Source organism: Choloepus didactylus, chromosome 20 (assembly GCF_015220235.1).
Source record: "Choloepus didactylus isolate mChoDid1 chromosome 20, mChoDid1.pri, whole genome shotgun sequence".
Classification (NCBI taxonomy): Eukaryota; Metazoa; Chordata; class Mammalia; order Pilosa; family Megalonychidae; genus Choloepus; species Choloepus didactylus.
Genome location: NC_051326.1, coordinates 50917473 through 50939831, shown reverse-complemented (window position 1 = coordinate 50939831; position 22359 = coordinate 50917473).

The following is a 22359-nucleotide window of genomic DNA, read 5'->3' as shown; positions in this document are numbered from 1 at the left end:
GGTCCACATCAGAATGACATGAGCAGGAAATATATATATATATATATATATATATATATATATATATATTTATTGAATTAAGACACTGAAATGTTTGTTAGGGCAGCTAGAGTTTACTACACTAACAAATACAATCTTTAATGGGGAAGCAGAATCTACCTCTGGCTTGACCACAGAGTATATTGCACTCCCTCTCTATTCTTAGTTTAACCATTATCAAAAGGGTTATATTAATCTGACCCACTAATATTACTTTTTTCTTCCCAACAAAATGTTAAAAAGATAAATGAAACAATCTCTGAAAGATTTTAAATTTGTTGGAGGAAAGAGTGTATAAAGACAAGGTATTATTATTATCATAATTTTGAGCACCACTCTGCCAAGAACACAGCAAAAAATTATTAATCATCCCTTAACTTTGACAGAACGTAAGTATCATTTTTGCAATTGAGATCTGCAGATAATTAAAAAGTGCATGGCTTCTGCCTACCAATTGCCACCTTCCCTCTTGATTATTGTGATGCTCTTGAATAGCATCATTCACAGGCATTGTGCCTCTGACAGGCCTTGAGGATACAGCTCCGGAAGCCTGAGAAGTGAATCTGCTTAAGAAGAAATAGTGTTTCTTAGCATATTGTTCAGGGAAACAGCACCCACTGCTTGTCCTGATCCCTTGTTAGATGTGGTTTAATTAAGTGAGGAGGTGACTGTGAAGAAGGCTGCTTTGCCCAAATTTTGATTTGTGTGGCATTTTAAATGTTTGGAAGCTCATTTAAGCCCCTAACAGAAGTTATCTCTTCATTATAGATCTCCCCTGACCACCTTTTAAAAATTCTTATAGAATCTGCTAGTCACTTGCTAACTCCTTGGCTGGTTTAGTTTTCAGTGAATTTATTGATATTTGAAGTTATTTCATAAATATTTTATTTATTTATTTATTTGTCAGTCCTCTCCTCACCATAATGTGAATGGAAACAGGGTATGGCCTTTCCTAGTTTTGTTCATAGCTGTGTCCTCAGGAAGGACTCCATAAATCTTTGTTGGATAAACTTGTCAACTCCCCTCTGAAGTGGACTATAGGACTTTCTTGCCAAATTGAAGAAGTGATAAAGAAGCACTTATCAAAATATAAAAGGCACTGGAGAAATTGAATCAGGCCAAAAGCTTTGAAAATAGAATGTGGTAATCAGGGTACAAACAAATTTTAGATTAAAAAGTAAAGGACTGAGGCTGGGCAAGATGGCAGCATAGGGAGGTGTGGAATTTAGTTAGTGCTCTAGAGCAACTAGTAAATAGCCAGGAACAACTAGTAAACAGTCTGGAACAATAGTTGGTGGCATCCGTAACTGGAAACACATTGTACACCAGTCTGGAATGGGTGGAATGGCTGAGATCACAGCATAGAACTATAAGTAAATCTCCCCTAACTGCAGAGCTGGCACCCCTTCCCCACTTCTCTCCTCTGTGGAAAAAAAAGAAGCAGTCTACTAGTAGTGAGGGAAAGGAACCCAACCAAGTTCCAACTGCTATTTTAATTAACAAATTTGGACTACTGAATACAAGCTATGAGCACAGATAAACCTGGAGCAAGCAGGAAAGGAATCCTGAGGTCTTTCCAGCAGAGAAGAGGTAGGTCTGACAGAAAAAAAAATAATAATAAAACCAGGCTTTTGAAGAGAGTTGAGCTCAGAATACTGGAAAACAGCTGTGTCCCAAGGAAAGGGTACATAGAACCAGGTACCAATTCCAGTTGACTGGTGAAACTGGAGGGCTGGGAACTGGCTCTGAAAAGGGGATTTCTTTCTTTTTTCTTTTTTTATTTCTCTCATTCTAAGCACCTCCTTAGAGAAAGCCTCAGGCATTTTCAGTTATCAGCACGGACCCAGGCGAGGGTGGAGTTAAAATAGAGAGACAAAGGAAGTCAAATGTAGGAGATAAATCCCTAAAGGGCATATCTTCACTAAGAAAAGGGGGCATGGCCCAGCTCAAATGGCCGCCCTCCCTCAGAGAGTTCAGATCCCAGGGCATGGGGGAATAAAAAGAGCTTAAGCTTACGCTTGGCTTCTGACACCCTCGGCCCCTGGCCAGGACAGGGTCCACTGAGAATTAAAGGGACCACACCTATTTACACCAGCAGAGAGCTGCAGGCTGACAAGCGCCACCTGCTGGGCAGGATAGGAAAAGCATGGAGTCTAAAGGCCTCACAGGAAAGTCAGGCAACCTGCTGGGTCTCATCCTCAGGGAAACTTGATACTGATTACACCCTCCTCCTGAGACCTGGGCCTGTCTAAGCTGGGAAAATATGAATGGGGCAATCAAGGAAACCATATGCCCAGACAACAAAAAATCATGAGTCACATTAGGAAAAATGAAGAAATGGTACAAAGGAACAAACTTACACTTCAAATGAGATACAGGAGTTGAAACAACTAATTAAAGATGTTCAAACAAATTCTCTAAATCAACAAGCTGAAGGAAAGTGTGGCAAAAGAGATGAAGGATATAAAGAAAACACTGGGTGAACATAAAGAAGAATTTGTAAGCTTGAAAAAACAAATGGGGGCAGAACTTATGGGAATGAAAGGCACATTTGAAGAGATGAAAAACACAGTGGAGACATACAATAGCAGATTTGAAGAGGCAGAAGAAAGGATTCATGAACTAGAAGATAGGACACCTGAAATTCTACACACAAAAGAACAGATAGGGAAAAGTACGGAAAAATATGAGCATCATCTCAGGAAACTGAATGAGAACATGAAGTGCAAGAATGTACATGTCATGGGTGTCCCAGAAGGAGAAGAGAAGGGGAAAGGGGCAGAAACAACAATGGAGGAAATAATCACTGGAAATTTCCCATCTCTTATGAAAGACATAAAATTTCAGATCCAAGAAGTGCAGCATACTCCAAACAGAATAGATCTGAATAGACCAACTCCAAGATACTTAATAGTCAGGTTATCAAATGTCAAAGACAAAGAGAGAATCCTGTAAGCAGCAAGAGAAAAATGATCCATCACATACAAAGGAAGCTTGATAAGATTATGTGAGGATTTCTCAGTAGAAACCATGGAGGTGAGAAGGCACTGGTATGATATATTTAAGAGACTGAAAGAGAAGAACTGCCAGCCAAGAATTCTATATCTGGCAAAGCTGTCCTTCAAAAATGAGGGAGAGTTTAAAATATTTTCAGACAAACAGACACTGAAAGAGTTTGTGAATAAGAAACACTAAAGGCACCTATAAGAAACACTAAAGGCACCACTACATGCAGATAGGAAAAGATAGGAGAGAGAGGTTCAGAGAAGAGTATAGAAATGAAGACCATCAGTCAGGGTAAAAAGAGAGAGAGAAAAAATAAAATAAGATGTGATATATAAAATCCAAAAGACAAAATGGTAGACAGTAGACATTATGTTGAGTGAAATTAGCCAGAAACAAAAGGACAAATGCTGTTTGGTCTCACTAATATGAACTAACATTAATGAATGAACCTTGAAAGTTAAAGTTGAGAACACAGGTTCTCAGGAGATAGAAATAGGATAGAGATCAGGCATTTGATGCTGAAGTATTACAGAATGTTCAGCAGGATTGATTGTATAGATCCAGAAATAGATAGCACAATACTGTGTGATAGTAGCACAATATTGGAAGTTCTCTGAACCAAAATGAGTGTGAAAACAGGTGAAAGAGGAAGGCCTGGGGCATGTATGATACCAGAAAGAAAGATAGATGATAAAGGCTAGAACTGAGTAATTTAGTGAAGCCTAGAGTGGTCAATGATGGTGATAAGTGTACTTATATAAGAATGTTTTTACATGAGGGAGAACAAAAGAATGTTAACATTGTAAGGTGTTAAAAACTGGATCGTATAGGGAAAAAATACAGTCAATGCAAACTAGAGTTTTTGGTTAACAGTAACATTGTAATTTGCTTCCATTAATTGTAACAAAGGCAATATACCAAAGCTAAATGTCTATGAGAGGTGGATATATGGGAGTGGTATGTGATTCTTGGTGTTGTGGTGGTTGTTGTATGACCTTTTCATTTTATTTTATTTTATTTTATTTTATCGTATTTATTTTATTTTTTCTTCTATCTTTTTTTATTAAATGGAAATGTCCTCATATAGATTGTGGTGGTGAATGCATAATTATGTGATTATACTGGGTATCATTGATTGTTTACTTAGAATGGATTGTATGGTGTGTGAATAAAGCTGTTTAAAAAATAAACAGAAGGATACAAGTGCTGGAGAAAATGTGGGGAGAGGGATGTAACTATTCACTGTTGGTGGGGAAGAAGAATGGTGCAGCCCATCTGGAGGGCAGTGTGGTTGATCCACAGGAAGCTAAGCATGGGGTTGCCATATGGTCCTGAAACCCCATTACTGGTTATATACTTGGAGCAACTAAGAACAGGGACATGAGTGGACATCCGCACATGGGTGTCTTGGGCAGCAGTATTCACGATTCACAATGGATAGACAGGGTACATCAACTGATAAACTGAATGGCCAACTGTGGTGTATACATACAATGGAATATTGAGCGGCAGCAAGAAGGAATGCAGTTGTGAAGTATGGAACAAGGTGAATGGACCTTGAGGACAGTAGGTTGGGTGAAATAAGTCAGAAATGAAAAGACAAACATTATAATGCCTCACTAATATGGACTAACAATAAGCAAACTCAGAGAATTGAATCTGGGAGCATGGGTTATCAGGGGAAGCCTTGTGTAAAGGTTCCTAGATTGTAGGCTATTACAGCATTCATGAGTTGTAACAGTTATTTCTAAATTCTGAGATGCTGAGCTGTTTGTGTGTGACCTGGTCAGTTCCTGGAGCTTCGGGTGTCTGTGTGATGCCTGGGACTTGGAGTCAGAGTTTGGCAGCTGTGAGTGTTGGCATTGCCCCAAGCAGCAACTGCTAGAGAGTCTGAAAAGGAGATCAGACTTCAGTTGGTGATATGAACAAAATGGACTTGGTAGAGATTGGGGTAGATCAGACTAAAGAGTAGAGGATGGGTGGTATTAATTGTGTTTTAAAACTTCAGCTTCTGTGTGGGACAAAAGGAAGTGATGTTTATTTGGCACAAAATCTATGTTTTCTGTAGCACACTAAAAAATTTAACTTGTATGGTCAGTTTACTCAAACACCATAATTACAGGGAACTTTGAATAAGAAGTAAGATTTATTTGGTTTGTACAGGTTAGCATGAAGCCCCAATACATCCTAGAGTAATTTGGGCAGAGAATAGAAAGTATATGCAACACCTGGGGAAAAGTATGGAAATATTAAACTTCCGCAGCTGGGGAATTACTGATATTCTCACAAGGGCTTACCAGTTTAGTAGGCTGAACCCTTGATTTGGGACTTGCCCTTACAAAGCTTATTACTGCAAAGGCAAGGCTCAGCCTACTTATAATTGTGCCTAAGGGTCACCCCCAGAGAACCTCTTTTGTTGCTCAGATGTGACCTCTCTCTCTCAGCCAATTTGGCAGGTGGACTCGCTGACTTCCTCCCTGGGTGGTACATGACTCCCAGGAGATGAGCTTGGACTTGGCTTTGTAGGATTGAGAAAGCCTTCTGGACCAACAGGGGGAAGAGAAATGAAACAAATTAAAGTTTCAGTGGCTGAGAGATTTCAAATGGAGTTGAGAGGTCACTCTGGAGGGTATTCTTATGGCTATATAGATATCCCTTTTGAGTTTTTAGTGTAATGGAGTAGCTAGAAGGAGATATCTGTTAACTATTGAACTGCAAACCAGAAGCCTTAATTCTTGAAGATGATTGTGTAACTATATAGCTTATATGGTGTGACTGTGTGGTTGTGAAAAGCTTTTGGCTTACACTCCCTCATTTGTATGGACAAATGAGTAGAAAAATGGGGACAAAAAGTAAATGAATAATAGGGGGGGAGGAGGAATACGGAATGTTTTGGGTGTTCTTTTTTACTTTTACTTTTATTTTTATTCTTATTTTTATTTTTATTGTTTGGATTAATGAAAATGTTCAAAAACTGATGGTGGTGATGAATGCACAACTATATGATGATACTGTCAACAATTGTTGAACACTTTTGATGATTGTGTGGTATGTGAATATATTTCAATAAAATTGCATTAAAAAAGGTACAACCAAAAATAAAAAAGTAAAGGACTCTATTAATACTTAGGTAATGATTGTTGTTGCTCTCTATTGGAGTATTTCTCACGTGGAAATTAAAACAGATATATGTATGTCTGTTACTGAATCATTAAATTTTAAAAATATTCAAAGCACATTGAGGTGTCCACTACTTACAGCTGTAACTATACTATTTTAGTTGAGATATTCTGAAGCTTGGTGGCAATCAGCAGAACAGTTTTCATGATACTAGGGAGATATTTTAAAGACTCTCTAGGATTTAGTCTTCAATGGCCATATACTGTACAAGGGAATTTCCTGGATATATGTAAGGAACTTGCTTAATCAGATCAGTTGTCACGACTGTTCCTGAGCCTTGTGTTAATTGTACAATTATAAAAATGTGCTATCATCAATTGTAACAGATGTTCCTCACAAATGCAAGGTGCTGGTGGTCGGGTGGTGCATAGGAATCCTGCATTTTCTGCATGATTGTTCTGTAAACCCACAACTTCTCTGATTAAAAAAAAAAAGAATCAATACATTCGTCTCTAAAGATTTTGAAAGAATGGTATGGAGAGTATTTAGAGCAGGTTTGTGTGAGTTTTACACCCTAGAGCAAAGACCTTCAAACTTTTTACTGTAGGTGTCTCCCTGCTTACTCCCCCAAGGCAAAACTTGCCAATTGATAATCTACAGAATTCTGAGTCATTAAACCCCATTCTTAAATATAACTGGAAATACTTAAGAAAAGCCCAAATAAACATGTAGAATAAAAATTGGTCCATGAGGAAACAGATAATTTAGGAAAAAGAAAATAATAATTTATTTTAAAATCCACTAGTGCCTTCTGAGGGATTAAAAAATATAACAAAAATAAAACCGGAACAGTAGGCTATAAAAAGAAGCAATCGTACCTCAACAAAGCCCTTGGAAATCTGAAATATAATTGTTGAAATTTAAAAAAAAATCGATAGAAAAGGATAAAATTGATGCCGTTTTCTAGAAAGTGAAACAAAAAGGGAGATAGGTCATATGAAAGAAAATAGAAAGGATCAACAATGGAGATACAGTTTCAGACTAATAGAAGTTTCAGAAAGATAAAACAGAAAATGAAGGAAAGAAAATTTTCAAAGAAATAATACTAGAAAATTTACCAAAATTTGAACATTAGGGAGACCCAAATGTTCAAAGGGAAGAGATTGTAAAATGTTAAGCAAGCTGTATTTTAAAAATACCTAGACACGTTACTATAAAAACATATTAAAATCAGCTGGCATCAGATTTTTCAACACAACATAGAATAATAGGATTCTAGAAGATAATAGAATGATGCTTTTCAAGTTCTGAGAAAAAAAAAATTCAATCTAGAATTCTGCATCCAGCCAATCAGCAATTAAATATGATTTCTTTCAGAAATGAAATCACTTATAAAGGTCCCAAGACTCTTTTTAAAAAAAACAAAAAACAAAACTTTTTTATTATAGTGCAACCCACATATAGAAAAGTCAGTGAACATTCCCATGTTACCACATATTCAGATAAAGAAATAAAATATTTATAGCACATCCAAAGTACCCCTCAACCACCCCCCATGACTATTTCCAAAGGGAACTTAACTCCTGCCATCATCATTTAGTTTTGCTGGTTTTTGAACAATATTAACCTAGCACCCCCTTTTACGGAGTTATCTGAGGATATAAAATAGGACAGCAGACCAAAGAAGAGGAAGCAATAAGATCCAAGATACCTGTATCTGATCCTGCAGAACAAGGATGGGCAGCCCTAGGCTGGCAGTTGTGTAGCAGGTGCAGACGGCAGCCAGTCCACGCAGGAGTGAGGGGCTGGAAAGTTCCAGGAGAGATGATCCTGAGGGAGGAAGGGATACTCAGTAAATTAGATAGTGAGATTGATAGGAGGGAAAATGTGAGGATGTGGTAAAGGCACAGACTGAAGAAAAAAGAAAAGCAATTAGAGGCAAAAACAAAACCAAACCCAGCCAAGGCAAGACAAGAAGGTGTAGCCCAAATATGAAGTAACTGGTCCAAATTAGAACAAAAGTTAGTATAATTTAACAAGGACATCAAAAAGAATATTACAAGTTAATATGGAATGCATCAGAAGCTAAAATATAGTTAGGATATGGTGAAGATAGTAAATAATTGTTCTCCTTCAATGAGGAAAAGCTTATTAGAAATTCTAGGTAAAAAAAGAACTGCACAAGACAGGCAGCATTCAAATATAGTTCAAATAAAAGCAAGGCATGGTTTTGAACCATTGGTAAAATGTAAGAAAGGAAAATTTGTTTGAGTTTGCTACTGGGAGCATTCTCCTATGGGTGGTTTATAATTTCAGTCATTGGATAGATAGTGAAAAAAATGCAACCATAAAACAGTAGTTGGCTCTACAGTGAAAAATACTAACATAGTCTTACTGATGCCGATGGATGTGGGGCTAAGACAGCTGGCTGCTAAGTGGCTGCCCAGCCAGGGAATGCATTTCCCATACCCCTTGCATCACATGTGATTGGAAATGATGCATGCCCCTTCTAAGCCTGGCCTGTTAAAACATTTCTTGTGGTGCTCATCTGTGTTCTTTTCCCCTTCTTACCAGCCGAAGTGGACTATCCAGCAGGTCGATCTTGGAAGCTACATATTCAAGATGGCAGAACCTTGGTCACCCTGGGTTCCTGAATGACCGAGAACAGGATGGCTGCTCATTGACTTGCTTTCCTTTCCCGGTACAGTGACATGAGCAAGAAATAAACTATGTTGTTTATGCCATTGTGCATTTTTGATAATTAGCTATGTTAACTAACTCGGGTTAATTGGTTTTCAACTTTTAGACTCCATAGAGAAAGCACAGGAGACTTAATTAAGTAAAAATAGAGCGTTAAGTGTTATAAACCTTAACAATGTAAAGTATAACTGTCAAAGTTAGGAGATAGAAGTGCGGGAACCCAGAGGAGAGGAGAAGGGGAAGGATGCATCTTACAGAGTGGGGAGTCAAGATACCGTCTACAGCTAGCAGAAAGCTGCAAGTCTATTGATTATTGTCAAAGTTATATGCCATTAGAACTGCATGTAAAATATTGCTATAACTGCATTGGGAGGTGGGTGGCAATGGTAAAGGGAGCTAAATCCCTATGCATCACAGTATAAAAATAAACAGCATTTGAAATTCATCGAGAAATTGTGGTTTAAGCTTATAGACAGATATGGAAGTGACCATTATATAATCGAACACAGAACCAGTTAAAAGTGGTTACCTGCAGGGAAGTGTGTCTAAAGGTGGGGAAGGTAGTTCAGGGTAGCATCATTCATTTCTTCCTCCCTCCCTCTCTTTGTCTGTCTGTCTGTTTATCCATCTGTCTATCTGATCAGTCCTCCTGTACTATTTTTATGTTAAATATGTGCATTTATTACTTTCATTAAAATTTAAAATATTTAAATGTTTACTAAGTAAATATTATAAATTAGGTTACTCAAGAGAACAAGTTTTTTTTTGAGTGCTTGAGGGGCACATGATTATTAATAATGAATAGGCAATGTAGACATCATTTTTATCTATTTATTAAAGCAGGTCCCCAGGCACCAGGTCATAGGATATTCTCTTAACATTAGTCATCATGGGTCATTGCATGCCCTTGGAAATACTAAAATTGCAGTTCTTTGCAAAGAGTTCCCAATTTAGGCTTCGCACATTCATATCGATCACCCCTATTCCCTCCCAGGCCCCCCAAATTAATCCAATATTGTAAGGTTTAAGGGCCTATTTTATAGCATTAAAAAAATAAGCATATTGGTGGTGTATAGAGTGGGGGTAGGTGGTTGGAAGTGGTGAGTAAAATTTTCAGGCAGGAGGACCAAATTAGGAAGAATAATGTTTACAGGTCAGTTGAAGAAAATTCAAAATGAAGCAACTTCACCAGATCCCATGGAGAAAAGAAATGCAAATTCCTTTTACTTAGACAACTTATCTTTTTGAAAAGGAAAATCACAGTAAGAAAAGCCAGTCACTGAACTGTCAGTAGCTAGGCACAGTTGAAGGCAGTGATGTGGGAGCAATTTCTGATTGCTGATGCTACAGGTAGGTCCCCAGCCCAGACCACAAAACCACCAGCGGCCATCTCTAAGACCTCCTCATCAGGGATGTCTAGGAGCTGGTAAATGTAGGAACTGACGGGTGTCATATCACACACAAGGTTTCTTCTGCAGAAAAGGCTTCTATGTGCTTTATAACCTCAGCTACCGACTCCTGCCTTGCAGCCTGAAATACCATAGGCTGAGGATCTGGTGCAGATTCAGGGGCCTCAGAGCGCCTAAGCCCAGGAACTTTTATCTTCTGGAGACAGCTTGGTGACTAAGGGTAGGCTCCTAAATGGACCCTGACATAACCCCCGGGCACTTGCCTCAATCCAGACATAGGGTAGCTCTTTCTTCCGACTGTCCCTCATCCCCACCTCCACCCAGGGGTCGCCCAGGAAGACATGTTAACAGAGAAACTGCAGATTTCTGTAGTAGAGGAAGAGAACAGCCCTTTCTTGCTCCTGCTCCCTGCCGAGCTCAGTCCTATGCTGTCTTTGTGTCATGTGGATCTGCATGCTCTATTCTATTCTTTTTTTTTCAGTGACTGATACATGCTGGCTTGAAGAAATTAAACTTCTCTCCCACTTAACTTATTTGGTAGGAATAACATTGGAAATGCAGGTAGAGGAGGAACAGGGATTTTTTTTTTTTTTTTTTTTTTTTTTTTATAATCCACCAAGATGTGAGTATTAGCATCTTGTTTCTAGTTTATAAAAATATGATATTATCTTTGGAATTAGGTATTAAAAATCTCTTTAACAATTGACCGTTTTTTATTCAACAGCTATTGCTATATAGCCGATCTTATCAACACAAGTATTTTCAGTGTGGGGCGAAGAAATGTAAAGAATCAGAGTCTCTCCCAAATCTTTAGGGGCTCCCCATTTCATGTGGGATGAACTCCAAACTCCTCAGCCAACAAGCCCACTTGACCTGCCCAACCTCACTCTCACTGCTTTGTCTGTTTTCCTCCTTTTAACCATCTTAAAACATATAATTCATTGTGTTAATTACATTTACAATGTTGTGCTGTCATCACCACCATCCATTAACAAAACTTTTCCATCATTTCAGACTGAGACTCTGTTCCTTTTAAGCCTTAACGTCCCATTCCCTTCCCCCCACCCCATCCCCGGGTAATCTATATTCTAGATTCTGACTCTATGAGTTTGCTTATTCTAATTATTTCATATGAAGGAGATCAGACAATATTTGTCCTTTTGTGTCTGGCTTATTTAGCTCAACAAGATGTCCTCAAGGTTCATCCGTGTCTTTGCATGTATCAGAACTTCATTCCTTTTTTACGGCTGAATAATATTCGACTGCTTCTTAACCAAAGCTCCACTTTAGCCTTGCAAGTCTCCTCGATGTCTGCTAAACGTGCCACTCTCCTGCCTGTCTTTGCTTTTGCTGTCCTCCTTTCTTAAACTCCTCTCCTTGTCTCCTGCTTCTACTTCAAGACCACTCATCCTTTTGGGCTCACTCAAGCCCTACTTTCTCTATAAAGCTTTCTCCAAGGCCTCTGCCAAGGAGTTACCACTACTCTGAAATCTGAAATATGTTATTTGCAGGACTCACAAATGGATATGCTTGTCCTTTGTAATGTCCTATAAGATGAAGACATTTCTTTATACCCATATCAGTGCCTATGAATGTGTTCAATGTAGCACCCCCTTTGCCATGATTCTCGGTTACAATGGCTATGTTAATTTTTTTCTGTTCATGTTTCTATTGTTTTAGCCTTGTTGTACATGTTCTTTATAAGTCATCTAAAATTCCCTTTAAGATGATGTGAGGGTGTAGATCATTTCAGTTAAGTACAGAAATAGTTGCCAGAAGTCTGCATTAAAGGGTCTATAAGAGCATTGCCAATCATAACAATTCTGAATTAGTTTACCAGGGTCCTGAGAGAAAGGGACAAGGAACAGGGAAGTTAGAACAGTCAGGAGGTATCTGAGGATGAGTGTGATTAGGTGGGTCTGTGGGAAGGACGGAAAGAGAGAGGTGGGCTGGGTGTTCTAGTTTGCTAATGCTACCGGAATGCAAAACACCAGAGAAGGATTGGCTTTTATAAAGGGGGTTTATTTGATTACACAGTTACAGTCTTAAGGCCATAAAGTGTCCAAGGTAAGGCATCACTGAAGGATACCTTCACTGAAGGATGGCCAAAGGCATCCGGAAAACCTCTGTTAGCTGGGAAGGCACGTGGCTGATGTCTGCTCCAAGTTCTGGTTTCTAAATGGTTTTCTCCCAGGACATTCCCCTCTATGCTGCAGTGCCGCTTCAAAATATCACTCTCAGTTGCTCTTAGGCTGTTTTTCCTCTCTTAGCTTCTCTGGAGCAAGAGTCTGCTTTCAGCAGCCGTTTTCAAAGTGTCTCTCATCTGCAGCTACTCTCTCAGCTTCTGTGCATTCTTCAAAGTGTCCCTCTTGGCTGCAGCAAGCTCGCTCCTTCTGTCTTAGCTTATATAGTGCTCCGGTGAACTCATCAAGGCCCATGCTGAATGGGCAGGGCCACATCTCCCTGGAAACTATCCAATCAGAGTCATCACCCACATTTGGGTGCGGCGCATCTCCATGGAAACAACCTAATCCAAATGTTCCAACTTAATCCCCATTAATATGTCTGCCCCACAAGACTGCATCAAAGAATATGGCTTTTTCTGGGGGACATAATATATTCAAACTGGCACACTGGGTTAATGAGATTCTGTCAAACAAGCATGGCTGTGAAACTGGACATGAAATGTAGATGGCAAAGTGAGAACACCCTGACTTAGGCAGAGGAGAGAAGTGGGGAATGAAATTGTATAGTCCCAGAAGATTAGTTTGCAAGGTTGGGTGGCAGTGGACAGGCTTGAAAGGCAGGCAGAGTTCAGACCCAACTTCTCTGGGCCTTAATTTCCTTCTTTATGAAATCATCATTTAAAAACCCTCTGATTTTTTTTTCTTTTTTACAAACATAGCAAAGATCACAGGGGGGATGATTATTACTAATCTGTTACTCTTCAGAGTGAGCAAATGAAGTCATGTCAGCACAAGGGAGGCTGTCGATCCCTGGGAGAAATTGCAGCAGGAAAGCAATTGTGATCATGCAATTTGGGAAGTACTGTAAGAAAGGAAGAATGCCTTGGGGACACTGAGGAAGGAGCAGACCTTTCACCCTGGGACTTTAGGATTGAACACATCTGAGAATCTTCACAGAAGACGTGGTATTTGTCTGTTACCTAAAGGGCATGTTGGAGTCACCTGAAGAACAAGGTGGGGGTGGGGCTTTGGGGACAGAGGACACAGCAAGTTTGTGGGAGGACATAGGAACTTGAAAGTTCATGGTCTGTTTAGAAATGGGAAGTCGATAAGTGTCACTGGTGGGTAACAGAAGGTGTTCCAGTTTGCTAATGCTGCCATTTTGCAAAACACCAGAAATGGATTGGCTTTTATAAAGGGGGTTTATCTGGTTACAAAGTTACAGTCTTAAGGCCAAAAAGTGTCCAAAGTAAGGCATAAACAAAGGGTACCTTCACCGGAGAAAGGCTGTTGGCATCTGGAAAACTTCTGTTAGCTGGGAAGGTGAGTGGCTGGGGTCTGCTTGCTCCCAGGTTGCATTTCAAAATGGCATTCTCCAAAATGTTGCTCTTGGGGTGTTTTGTCCTCTTAGCTGCAGCTCCTCTTCAAAATGTCACTCTTCAGTTGCTCTGAGCTCCTTCTGTCTGTGTACTCTCTATATGGCTCCAGTGATTTAATTCAGACCCACCCCAAATGGGTGGGGTAACAACTCCATGGAAATTATCCAATCAAAGGTCTTGTCCACAGTTGATTGAGTCACATCTCCATGGAAACTCTCAATCAATAGGTTCCAACCTAATCAACACTAATATGTCTGCCCCGACAAGATTGCATTAAAGAATATGTCTTTTTCTGGGGGGCATAATATATACAAACCAGCACAGATGGTGTAAGTTGGAAGGGACTAGAGGCAAGACTTTAAAAGTGATCTGGGTCTGAGTTGTGAAGTTCCTTCTAAAAAGGTGGGGTCCTAAGCCCCTTGGGGTAGGCTTCTGTGGAGAGCATGTCGGGGTGTTGGGCTAAGTACAGGGAGGAGAAAGGCTGAATTTATGATCAGCCTGACACTCAGCAGGCTTTGAGCATTGAATCAGATTAGGTTTAAGGAAGAAAAGGAGACATTTTCAGGAAAATTCCTTCCTATTTGGCTGAAAATGTAATTTTGTACTTGTGATTTTAATTGAGAAAACTTAGAATAGGAATGTTCATGAGGGAAATCTGTAGGAAATCTATGCCTTGGGTGGCTACAGGTGAAGTGGAAAAATCATTATTGGATGCAGTATATATATATTTAATAAAGCTCTTTCTCTTTTAGCCTTCAACTGGTGACCTTCCCCTGAGCACAGAGGAGTATGTTTGAAGGTTTACTTGGCTGTTGTTTTAATGGAATGGGAGAACATGTATTTAGTCTTTAAAAATTTAAGGGAGAAAATAACTGTGGAAAAACCATGTTCTTGTTAGATTAAGGAATAAGGAGGTTGAAACCAAGGTGGGGCCAGAGCGTTGGCATGTGCTCCTCTCAACGTGCCATTTAGACATTGGTGGTGCACTGGGGTCTTCATCATACATGCTTGGTTCCTCTTGGGCAGTGCTGGTTCCCAAAGAGCGTACCCCATCCTCTCCAGGACCCATAGAGCAGTGGGGGAAAGGACCCTCATGCATCCAAATACTTTGCACCTTCTGGAACCTTTGTTTCAATCAGTTGTGTGGTCAAATGACTTCCTTGGAATCTCTTAGCACAAATTCCACTCTTCTGGCCCCCACTGCCTATGCTATAAAATTGAAACTAGTTTCACTGGCCTAAATCTTCTTCCCTTCCCACAAGGAATGTGCAGCATGCAGCAGAGATTGCAGCTTCTACTTAAGCCAGGTTTCTGCCCTCTATAGCTGTATTACTCAAAGTGGGATCCCTGGGCTAGCAGCAACTGCAATATGCAGAATCCCAGGCTCTACCCTGACCTCCTGAATCACAATCTGCATTTCATCACGATCCCCAGGAGACTTGTGTCTCTTTTCAGCTTACAGAGTCTTTTGACAACCTGGTGTTTCTCCATCTTTGCTCATAGTAACCCATTAAGATAGATTTTATTATCTTTAGTTTTACAGAAGGGAAAACTGTGGCCTAGGGAAGTTAAATATCTTCCCAGGAAAATTCAGTTTGTAAAGATCGGAGCTGGGGTCAAACTGAGATCTCCTGACTCTCCTCCCTTGTGCTTTGTGCCCGGCTGTCCAGGAAGGCAGCTGTTGCAGAGTGTCAGTGGAGGTAAGCTCAGCCCAGACAACTAATATGAGAACCCAGCTCCTCTTCTTATTAGGGATGAGGACTTTCCAGGTTGTTTAACCTCTCTCTGCCTCATTTTCCTCATCTTTATAGTGGGAGTAATAATAGCACCCTATGGGATTGTTGCCAGGATTAAAGGAAGTAATACATGTGTGCTCGTTTGAAGCTGTTATGTATCCCAGAAAAGGCCATGTTCTTTAAATCCTTTCTCGTGGGTGCAGGCCTACTGTGGGTGGGAACTTTTGAGTAGGTTATTTCAACTGAGTTGTGACCTACCCAATTCAAGGTGGGTCTTAATCCTTTACTGGAGCCCTTTATGAGGATAAAAGACAGAAAGAAGCTAAACGAGCTCAGAGAGAGAGAAACACCCAGAGAGCTTGGAGAGAAATGCCCTAGAGGTGCTGAGTGAGGACCCACAGAAGCTAAGAATGGAGGCCACTGGACCCAGAAGCTGAAAGCAATGAGGCTCGGGAATGAAGGACCAGCAGATGCCAGCCGTGTGCCTTCCCATGTGGCAGAGGAACCCCAGATGCTGATAGCCTGTATTTAGAGTCCAGGTATCATCCTGTTGATGCCCTTATTGGGACATTTTCATGGCCTTAGAACTGTAAATCTTAAGTTAATAAATCCCCATTGTAAAAGTCAACCTATTTCTGGTATATTGCATTCTGGCAGCTTCAGCAAACAGAAACAACATGTAGAGTACTTAGACCAGTGACTGCCACAATGGCAGGGTCAGCAAATGGCAGCCTTTGTTACCAGGGCACAAACCATAGTGAGGCAGGGTAGCTCTGATGGAGAGATAGAACCAACTGAGGCAACAGAGAATCATAAATCAAAATTCCAATCTGATTGCCAAATTATTTTTTATGCCGTTGATGTGATTTAGGAAGGTTTTTTTTTTTTTTTTAAATTTACCCGGTAAGTCATACTAATTATAGGCACCATCTACATTAGATGTATATTTTGGAGCAATGCTGAGAAGTTAGCACGAGTAGCTCAGAGTCTTAAGGATAATGCATTTTGTGCTCTTCCCCATCAATGTTTTAATCAACCAAGTTGGCTTCCCTCACATTAGGACTGGGTCAGGAGCAAATTGGAAGCGAAAAATGAGCTCTGGTAGGGAAGTAGCTGATCCTTGGCAAAATTGGGGAGCCCATCTTTGAGATCCTCAGCTACCCCTTTCTATGATCTCTTTTCATTCCCATCTGGGTCTTCAGGGTCCTTGAGTTCCCACATCATAGGAAAAAACTTGGGAAAATGTTTCTCTAGTTGTAGCCTCATATCTCAGCATACCAGGATCCATCTTTTATTCAGTGCCTGGACAAATATCCTGACACACAGCTCTCATTATGTTACTTTTCTGTTAAGGATCTTCACTGACTCCCTAGTGCCCTCAGAAGAAAGGCCTAACCCCTCGGTCTGACATTTGGCCTTTGTGTCATCTCTACTCTTGTCCTTCCCTTTTCCTCTTCATACACTTCTGGTCCCTGAATTAGCTCCTTCCTGTGCTCTCCTGCTACTGCATATACTATTCTTTCCAGACTGGTACTCTCCGTGCTCCCGGATGGTCAGGGCATCACCACAGTCATATCTGTGCCTGGCACGCTATAGGTGCTCAATAAATGTCTGTGTGATGGGTGTGGATGTATTCGTTTCCATGCCTAATTGCATCATTGGTCAAGTCAGCTTTCCCTTGGGGGTATTTGTAAGGTCGGTGCTTTTCCTATTGAAGAAATGTAGGACTTGGTCCAGAGGTGAAGGATTTCAGGGTGAATCAGGTGGTAGGGTTGTGCTCAGGGGCGGAAGAGGGTTTAGGCTCCCCCGTCCATTCAACAAATGTTAGATGTGCTTTGCGCCAGGCCCCATATTGTGTGACATGGATACACAAATGGATGACCTGTTTCTCAGGAAGATCTGTGTAATAGGGGAAATGGGAAAAAAACATTACATGCACTGTATACTAGATATGAAAAAAGCTCTGGTTCTCTTCATGAATTGGTAACATAGACACTGATTTAAGACAGGACGTGTATTTTTTTTTTAATTTTATTGACATTTCCAATGTTTCACGGTAAGGTGACAGGGTGGCATTAGACGAGAACAATTTGGGCTGCAATAAAGTTCATTTTCAGCATCTCTTATTTACTAATGGAGAGGACTGACTGACTTTTCCCTGGCTTGGGGGTCAGTGTCCCTCGTTTAAAGCCAGGACCTGCAGATTATGACGTGCCCTGGAGAAATCCGTTTCCCTCTCTGAATCTCACTGTTTTCCAGCCAGAAATGAGACAGGTGGAGCCAGGTTATTTCACTGTTCATTTTAGCTCTCTAGTTCTGTTGTTCTGTGGTGCAAAGGACTCCTGACTCTTGGCTCTGGCTCCCACCGTCCTTTGTCTTGGGAAACCCTCTGCCACCTCCACGGCCTTGACTCTTGACAGCTGACCCAGGGGATATTGAGATCAACGGGGAGGGAGCCGAGAGGGGTGAAGTCTCTGCTGAAGAGGATCTATGTGAAGCCGCAGCCAAGTGGAGAGGTTACTTTGGGCATTGCTCTTTTCCTATAAAGGGTGATGAGGTAATTCCTATTCCAGGGACATTTTTCACAATAAATCCAAGTCAGGCTTTAAGAGATTGAAGTCCCTGAGAACGAGGTTATGGAGCAGCCTGACAGACTTGAGTGAAGTAAATCACCAGAACGGATGACATTTTTCCAGGTGGAAACAGAGAAGAAGGTCTAATCAGGAAGAGTAATGGATTATCTAATTCAGCAAGTTTTGTAAAAGGTGGGAAAGTTGCTGACATGGTCTCTTTTCTCTTAAGAAAAGAGTTCAGGGAGGTTTAGGAGGTAAGAGATCACTCGGGCAGGCAGGGAAGTTGATGAACACCGGTTGTGAGGGTGAGAGCGCTTTGTAAGGGGCTACGCATATTTAAGTCTTAATTGTAGTCTTGCTCATTTATTTATGCTGGCCTTCATTTCACCGGGAATTTAACTTATAGAAACTACATAGGATAAAACAATATGATATAAATAAATGATAAAGCATCAGGTTCAGGAAAAATGTAAGTTAGAATAAAAGGTAGAGGTCAGGGGGAGAATGTAAGAAAAACTTTCTTTTTATCTCATTTCTTGCACTGTGATGATGATGTTGAAAAATATGTATGGAGCATTTATTATGTGCCAGACATTCTTCTAAGCACTTTACATACAGTATCTGACTTAATCTTCAAAACATCCCTAAGAGGTTCTTATTATCCCCATTTTAAAATGGGGTGCAGAGAAGTTTACATTATTTGCCCAAGACCACAAGGACACTTGCTGGTATCTTCACTCCACACTTGCTGGTGACGGAGCTGGGATTTCAGTGCAGGCTGTTTGACTCGAGTCCTTACTACTTTCCCAGGGTAAGTTCTCTGGGACAGGACTGGTACCTTAGTTTTATCCAGCTGAGTGACCATGATAAAGGAAGTGCCCACTAAACATTAAAATTGATGAATATGTCCAAGTTACACTCTGGAGTCAGGGTGAGTATGTTTGGAGTGATGTTTATTGGGGGTAGTGGTAGGAATAATGCTACCAATAATAAAATCTTCCATTACTTGAGCCTACTATGCACCAGAAATCGCACACAAATGGATTCAATTAATTTCCCCAGCAGCCCTGGGGTGTGTGTATAATTATATTTATTTTACAGTTGAAGAAACTGAGGCTCACAGAGGTTAATTAACATGTTTGGGTCATATAATTGCCAAGCGGTAGAGCTGGGAATTGAGTATTTCTGACTCCAGAGTTTATTCCCTTGGTTGCCCCCGCAGGACCAAGTAGGTGTTGAAGGCGACTTTCCTTAGATGGCTTCAGGCAGTAGGTCAACAGGAGACAAGGATCCAGGAAGGGAAAGGTGTCGGACAAAGGACCGGTGTGGTCGATTGTTTGCAAACATGGCTCCAACAGCGCTCTACCTCCTGCATGCACGTGCCCATCCTTCCATCAAGTGGAGGCGTTTATTTCCTTTTCCTTTGAATTTAGGTTGGCCTTGTGTTGCTTTGACCAATATGGTGTGGTGGTGATGATGCCATGCCAGTTTCCGGAACTTTTGCTTTTTATGTCTCATCCTCCCTGCCACATCTAAAAGTCATTCTATCATGCAGGAGAAAGGCTCTAGAGAATGAAACCACATGGAGAGATGACACATGGAGGAGAAGAGACATGCTCCAGCTGACAGCCTCATCAAGACCCCAGAGATGTGATGGAGTCTTCTTGGATTCTCCAGTCCCAATTAAGCAACCCCAGCTAACACTGTGAAGCAAAGAGAAACCACCTCCGATTAGCAATGCCAGAGTTATAGACCACAGAATCAAGAGCAGTAAGTTAGTTGTTATATAACTAGTAAGTTAGTTGTTAGTTGTTTATCCCCTAAGTTTTGGAGTGGTTTATAAGATATAACTTAAACCATAAGGTAACTTTACTGATGGGATGATGAGCAAGTAGAATAATAACTGCAAAGGCTGACAGCAGGATCGAGTCAGATGACAGGAGTGGGTTGAGGTGAGCAATTCAGAGCCATGGTTAAATACATGCTTGGCCTATTGTGTGTTTCAATGGTAAGCGCAGGTTAAAGAGATCTGTAGTCCTGGAAAAAATGGACTGGAACTTCAGAAGGAATAGGAAAAACACATCGTAGTGGCTGTTTCTCTGAACATTGAAGGATCAAGGGAAAGACTAGTGTTAGGCTTCACATTATTGCCTGTTTATTATGGAAAATATGAAACAAGGCTCTGAGAGCAGTAAAAATATTAGCAAATGCAAAATGATTCAATAGTATCTCTACTTAACAACCTCTAAACATAGATCAGATGGGCTGCTGGAAATCATGAGTTAGTGAATCTACTCATTATCTGAGCAGCAAACTTTTGGAACGTCATCGGATGACTTGGGGAAGCAAGGTAAAAATAACACGTTCCCATTTCCAACCTTTCTCATATTCCTGGAATTCTAGAGAGCCGAGGTCTAGTCCTGGCTCAACCATTTTATTAACTGGGTGGCTTGAACCTCCATGGCCTAAGGCTCTTTGTCAGTAACAAGAGGGAGCTGTATCAGGATAAGTCTCTTTCAGTATTAACATTCTATTATTCTGGGATTTCTCTGATCCCTTTCTCCCATAGTTACCTGATTTTACAACCTCCTTTTTTTTTTTTTTCCCCTGAGGTAACCCTTCTAGATACAATTTTTAGTTACTGGAAGGAGATTTCCTGATACGTATTACTTCAAAAATTTGTACATTTTCTGATGTCAGTTGAAAAGCTCAGCTTACTTTATACAATAGATTTTATTTTATTTAAGTCTCTCTCTAATTACTTTTTCATAATAAACATTTTCTCTTCACCTTTTTCTTCTTTCCTTCATTGATACATCTTGAAAATCATATAAATAAACAAATAAATAAATAAATTCTCTGTTTTCTATCAATTTGTGTCTACCTCCTTCTTCCAGATCCGACTTGACTCACTCTTGGATTAATACATCCCCCATTGATAACTCCTGTATGTTTGTCTTCTCTTAGTTCCTTTCATTTAGTGTGTTCATTAACATATATCTACTATGTAGTTTAGGGATTTGACTGGGGAAGACATTACCAGTACTAACCAGTATTTCCAGTTCCCCTCTTATTTTTGCAAATGGGAGGATTAAACTTCTCCATCCTCTTGGCTTTAAACCTGGCCATATGACTTGGTTTTAAACCTGGCCATATGACTTGCTTAGTCGATGGTTGTGAATAGAAATGACATGTAATTTTATAGGTAGGAGCGTTTACTGTGATTCTTGGTGCTCTCTCTCCCCTCCCTTCCCATGGGCCTCCCCCACTGATGAACCCTGGAGCCTTCTGTTGAGATAGTGGCATCATAAAGAGAATAGAGCTTCCAGCTGTCTGGGTCTCTGAGTAATTATGATGAAAAGTCACCCCCCCTCCCACCCAACCAACATGCTTAGACATGTGGCATGCCTGAGAAATAAACCTTTGTGGTCTGAAATACTAAAATCTTGGAGATTTTTTGTTACTGCAAATACACATACTCTATCCTGAATGATATATCGACTGTTCTCTCTTTACCTCTGGTCCCTTCCTCATGTCTGATTCATCAGTCTATTTAACAAATATTTATAGAACATCTACTTTGTGTCATAGTGCTCACATTCTAGCAGAGAAGAAAGTACATTAACAAAGAAATATATAATGTTATGTAGTAATGAATGCTATAAAGAAAAATAAATGAGGATAAAAGAATAGAAAATGATGGAGGTATAGTGGTGGTAGATGTCGTAATATGGCTTTTGAAGTCAGGACTCAGGTCTTCTTTTCAGACTCAAGTCCTGCCTCCATCTTGAAGCTTCCCTTGGCCAACTCATAGTCGTTTCTTCTTCATTTGATCCCCTCTTGCATTTACTTTTTTTTTTTTAATTTAAATGCCAGCTATTTATTATTTCTTTTTTTATCTTCATTTTATTGAGATATATTCATATACCATGCCGTCATACAAAACAAATCGTACATTCGATTGTTCACAGCACCATTACATAGTTGTACATTCATCACCTAAATCAATCCCTGACGCCTTCATTAGCACACACACAAAAGTAACAAGAATAATAATTAAAGTGAAAAAGAGCAATTGAAGTAAAAAAGAACACTGGGTACCTTTGTTTGTTTGTTTGTTTCCTTCCCCTATTTTTCTACTCATCCATCCATAAACTAGACAAAGGGGAGTGTGGTCCTTATGGCTTTCCCAATCCCATTGTCACCCCTCA